General features: G+C 43.8%; 1 long non-coding RNA gene across 1 annotated transcript in view; it reads left to right on the top strand.

Moving 5' to 3' along the window:
* Positions 1–246: 246 nt before the first annotated feature.
* LOC116155812 (uncharacterized) overlaps positions 247–6000 on the top strand; it is a 41248-nt gene continuing 35494 nt past the window's right edge. The window contains exon 1 of the long non-coding RNA XR_004139707.2: positions 247–646. This is a non-coding gene — a long non-coding RNA (uncharacterized LOC116155812). The remainder of the gene's footprint in view (positions 647–6000) is intronic.

The raw sequence follows: 6000 nt of genomic DNA, 5'->3' as shown, positions 1-6000 counted from the left end.
CAGTAACCTGGCTGGAAAAGCAACTTCATTCCTAATTTAGAGAGGACCAACATCAGTGAAGCTATTCTAAAGAAAATGAGGCCCCCACAGTTAAGCCCTGGTGAACATTTGTTGTTGTCCGTGTAACGTGAAGAACTCCAACCAAACTCACTCCCCTTCCCTTTCCCCCAGAAGGAGATGGGTTGAACCTAAATAATTTAATCCAGCCTACAGTTCTCCCAGGCCCTTTCAAGGGAGCATCTGTTAATGGGTAACCTAGCTCCTTCCTCCACACTTCTTGGCCTCTGGCAGAAAGCCTTTCTGCATGATAATGGGCCTGGGTTGCCTCGTCAGGGAGCAAACAGATCTCTCTCAGTGAGGATTCAGACCACATTATCTCAGAGTGTTCGTGCCCAATTTAACAGATCCATGATTAAAAGGGCTGGTGTGCCTGCAGCTCACACTGAGAAATGAAATGGAATTTTGACCAGAGGGATCCATGTCTACCCATGATGATGAAATTAAAAAACAAGCAAAAAACCAAAAAGATTTCAGTGGCCATGGACATCTCTGACCATCCAGTGGTGCTACATCAGACTGAAAAAGAGACCTGGGATCTTGCAGGGGAAGGAAGAGTGAATCCAGGGAGTGATACCTTCTATTAAAGGTAAGGGTGGATCTTTTCTAAAGGAGATGGATCTTTAGATAAGATATGAGGATGAAGGTGTACAGGGAGGGGCTAAAACCTGACGGCAAGTGAGCAGAGTTAGCAGTGGGACCTCATCCCAGAGATGGGCCTAAATCTTCAGGTACCTCCCTGTCAAACTCAGGAAACTTACAGTTGGTGAGCCCTTTTACCTTACTGAATGCAGGGGTCCATGTCAGAAGGGAATTTGAATGAAGGAGAGGGTCCCCACCTGTGATTCCCTGCTGGAAGTGACTCCTAGTTCAGCATGTTCACGTGTTTGTCTGCAAAACCTGGAGTGGAGACTAATAAGGCACACTGCCCACCTGTATCCTCACTGGAGTAAGAGGAGACAGTGTGTATCGTTTTATCTCTTCATCCGTTGGATTCTGAGTGTGAGTCCTAAAGAAGCCAGGCATTTGGAAAAGAGATGCCTGGCAGAGCTGGTAGACGGAGCACTCGGGGCAGAAAAACTCAAGAAAGGTGAAAAACCAAATGTTTTTCTTATCCCATAGTTTGCAAAGGCTGCCTTCTGAAAGACAATGGGGCAGGCTGGACCTCCTAGTAACAACTGATTGCCTTGTTTCTAGGAAGAGGACATGTGCATCCCAGACCAAAGCGGATATATGTCTGAAAGTACAGAACACACAATCCCAAAGATATTAGACTTGAGGAAGAACCTCATATCTCTTCCTCAGTGGTCACTGACTAGCCAGTTAGTCAGCATCTCTAACTGAGCTCTCAAAATGCCCAGAGCAGGAGGGCATCCGAGACTCTGTCAAGGTAATAACAAGAAGACATTAGCTGCTCTGGGACACCTGCCCACAGGCCTAGTGGTTTGGGGCAGTCTTGTTTTTAATCAGTGACTTTCCCTGGGGCAGTCCCCTTGACAGAGTCCAGAATCTGTTCTTTTTTTTTTTTTTTTTTTTTTACTGCTTTTTCTCCACCCCTCACTGAGCTGCCAGATAAGATCCAGAACACTCCATTAACTTTGAATTTCAGATAAACAATGAATAACTTTTTAGTATAAGAGTATCCCAAATATTGCAAAAAAATCTGATTTAACTGGACATCCTGTATTTTTATTTGCTAAATTCTACCCCCCAGGGACTCCCTGAGAATGCAGGTACTTGATTCTGTTCCCATGAACTATTAGTTTGGGTCCCTTCTTCTACTTGGAGATTGCTCAGTGAGCACTGATTTTATTACATGTGAAAACTTTCTGTGTGATCTTTAAGATAGGGGAGAAAGAAGTGAATATTTCTCAGTTCTATAGGCACAGTTTTTCTTCTTACCTAACACGGTGGTCCAGTAAGGAAACTGGGAAGAGAAATGAAAGTTTATAAGTCCTCTATGAACCCCTCCAAGTCTTAATGCTACAGTGCTGGGATGTAAACTGGAGGTAGACAAGGAGGACACAGATGATACCAAGGCGATGTGAACTGAAACTGTCAAAAGTGATTGTTTTACAACCACTTCTGCCGCCACAAATTCCTTTGTTGGTTAGTTGTGAGTGGGTTTAAAAAATATTTTTTTTTACAGCAATGGTACTGTACTTTCATTTTGAGAAAGCAACTTGCTCTAAGCCAAAGTGAGAATTAGATAAGTTACTCCCCTCACATCAGATTTTTAACGACTGAAACTCTGCCTGGAGATTTCTGAAACTTTGATGAGTGGAAACTGTAAAAAAAAAAAAAAAAAAAAAAAAAAAACAGTCACTTAAGTGCTGCAATTAATTTTCTACCTTGTAGGAAGTGAAGGTTTCAATAATCCTTTCACCATAGAATCTTCCTTTATTAGACCCACCAGAAAGATACCTTTATTTACATAAAAATAAAGCAAGTATCGACCCATTTCTTGTCGGAAAGTGTAAAGCTACCATTAACCTGAATGTCATTTAGCGTGGAAGCTCATTGTTGTTTGGAAATACAATTTTTTTTTTTTTTTTGCCCAAATCAGAGCTGCTTCTGTGTATACTTTCTCTGGTTTGGGGGATTGCTTGCAGAAGCTGAGGATCTGGGTGGAGAAAACAGAAGAAAAACTCAAGATCCAAATCTCATGCTAGAGGAATTTGACTGAGTTTGGCACAGCTCAGCCCATCAATACTGGGCCATAACTCTCACAAGCACACTGTTATTTAAGACTGAATTATACAGAATGTACTGAGGTTGGACTCATGTAATGATAAAATTCTCATGTTGAGGCATACAGGGCAAGGCCACCCCCTAGTGGTAGGGGCTGGGATTGCTCCTCAAGGAAAGATGTTCCCATAGTCAATCACTCCGAGAAAAACCATATATATAAGGATCAGGTTAAAGTCCAGATAAGGGTATCTTAAACACATAAGGGTTTGCTTCTCTTTCTAAAAGAAAGTCTAGAAGTAGGCAGTCAGAGCTGTGAGGGTAGCTCCTCAGCCTTAATGAACGGCTTCCATTCTCAGGATCACAGGATGGCTGCTAGAGCTCCAGCCATCATATCCATAACACATCCTGGAAAGAAGAAAAATGGAAGAGGGAAAAATAGCGTGTGCAACTGTATGTGTTTTAGGGTGAGGCCACCCAGCTGATTCTCCTTTAAATAACCTTTCTAAAGTCCCTCAAACACTTCCAAAGCTGTGGGGATGAGAAATAGCCTTTTACCTGGACACTTTGCCACCCTCCATCAATGGTAGTGCTCTTACGAAGGAGGCTAGAGAATGGATATTGGGGTCGGGAGTAGTTGCTGCCTCTCTGGCAAGCAGGCCTGAACCTGGAGGGACAGAGAAGTGCTTTCCCTCTCAAAGTCATCTGACAGTTGGGCCTGAATTCTCTGGGAGCAGGTGTGAGCTGGGCTCTGCCCTGGGGAGCCAGGCACCAGGAGCACTGATAAGGGCTCTGGTGAGGTGTGCTTCAGGGGTCTGCCTCTGCCAGCACCTGAGATGACTCTTGAGACTAAGCTTTCTTTCCTTTATCCCTAAGCCTTTCTGAAGTTTCGTTACTCTTCTGTTGTGCTGTGGGAAATTAAGGTGTGTGTGAAGGGGTGGGGATGGGGGTGGGGTATTCATGCCTGGAACTGAGTGGAAGTAGGAGGGCCATGTCTCCCTTCCCAAAGCCAGATGGGTGGCTTGACAAAGACTGGCTGCCCAGAGCTGCCAGAGGCCACCGGAGCCCAGATGGTCTCTGGCTAAGGCAGTAGTTTGTGGCTTGGCTGCTTCAGACCTCTTGAGAAGAAAAACATGCACAGATCGGACAGATTCCTAATCACAATTTAGAATGACTACCTTGGTTTGTCCTGGGCTGAGGAGTTTCCTGGGCCATGGGACTTTCAGTGCTAACACTGGGAAAACTCTGGGCAAACAGGGATGAGCTGATCATCTTAATAATACAAGTAAGAAAGCATCTTGTAGGGAACCTTAGAATTTGCTTGGGGGCACTTGGGAGCCCAGGATTAAATGTCTGAGAAGTGGCAGCAAGGGGCTTAGAGTCCCTGGGTTCTTTTTTGGGGGGTTGTTTTGGATATACTTTATTTCTTAGAGCAGTTTTAGGTTCACAGTCAAACTGAGAGGAAGGTACAGAGATTTTCCCATATACCTTCTGCCCCAACACTTGCAGTGCTTCCCTGTCATCAACATCCCGTGCAGACAGAACATTTGTTACAACTGATGAACCTACATTGACACATCATCATCACCCAAAGTCCATAGCTTATACTGGGGTTTGCTCTTGGTGTTGTACATTCTGCGAATCTAGACAAATGTATAATGGCATAAAGCCACCGTTATGGTTTTATACAGAATTGTTTCAATGCCCCCAAACCCTCCATGCTCTGCCTGTTCACCCCTCCCTCCTCCAATCCCTGGCAACCACTGATCTTTTTTCATTGTCTCCATAGTTTACCTTTTCCAGAATGTCATGTGGTTGGAACCACATCGTATGTAGCCTTTTCAGACTGGCTTCTTTCACTTATTAATAGGCATGTAAGTTTCCTCCTTGCCTTTTCATGGCCCAATAGCTCATCTCCTTTTAGCACTGAATATTATTCTGCTGTTTGGATGTACCACAGGGTCTTGTTTTTACTGGTATAAACTGTAGGAAATCAGTTCTGATGATGCCTGAAGTTTATGATTGCAAAAACTCTACCCCTCAAAATAAAACTGTGTCTGCCTTAGCATACAGAAGAGAAATAATTAAACAGGTCAACAAACATGGTCATAAATGAATGAAAAAGTAAATGGCAAAGTCCAAATCCCACAGCATCACATACAGACCTTCCCGAATCCGGCAGTGCTGGCTCTCCCACCTCATCTCCTACCTTCCATGCCTCTGTCACACCCTGCCAGGTTCCCGTTCCAGCTCTGTCACATCCTGGATGCATCACACTGTTTCTAATGTCTCTGCCTGGAATTCCTGGCCCCCTTCAAGTACTTGGTGAATCCCAACTTTTCCTTTAAGTTCTGGTTTAAGAGTCATCTGTGTGGCACTTTCCCTGGCCCTCCACAGGCAGAGTCGAGGCCTCCTTTCCTCCCTCCAGCCACCTGTGCACCCTGGCCTGTCCTTGCCACACTGAACTCCAATGGCAGTTGGACCCAGGTCTGCTTCTCCCACTGACCAATGAGCTCCTGAGGCTTGGGAGCCCTTCTCACAGAGCAAAACTCCAAGCACATGATACACATAATAGATGCTTAATTAACATTGGTTAAAAGAATCAATCAATGCGTGTGCTTATATTTACTCAATTTTTCTATTCAGGATATCAGAACATTGACTGCAATTTTCAGTTGGAGCCGTTCTGTTCAGATTTATTTGTTAAAATACCTAAAGGGTTTAGTTCACTTGGGACTTTATAAATACACACAAAAACAGAATTCATTGGAAATATTACCATGAGAATGACTAAAATTTATAAACACAATAAAAGGATTCATTAGAAATACTGTTTAATTGGGAATAACTAAATCTACAAAATGGGATAAACTTCCCTAATAGATAATTTAAGCAGACATAAGACAAGCAACAAATATTTATAATGTATTCAGGTATTAACTTGTGGAATTAGAAAAGTTTTGAAAGAGTATGGCTAATGCATTAGATTAGACAGGGTAACTTAGCGTTTGGTAAGACAACAAACACAGAAACCAAAACAAATTCCAAATCTCAGAGCTTAGACACAGCGAAGGTTTATCTTCCACGCATGCAAGTCTCCTCCATGTAACCCTGTGCCGTCTCACACACATTGCCTCCACCATCCCTGGAAGATCCCTGGGCAACCTTACTCTGCTCACCTCCCATTGGTCAGCACCCTGTCACATGACCCCACTACCCACTGGGAGCTGCAGAGGAGCCCATGGCTCATTAGGG

Source organism: Camelus dromedarius, chromosome 8 (genome assembly GCF_036321535.1).
Source record: "Camelus dromedarius isolate mCamDro1 chromosome 8, mCamDro1.pat, whole genome shotgun sequence".
NCBI lineage: Eukaryota > Metazoa > Chordata > Mammalia > Artiodactyla > Camelidae > Camelus > Camelus dromedarius.
This window is presented reverse-complemented; position numbering and strand designations above follow the sequence as displayed.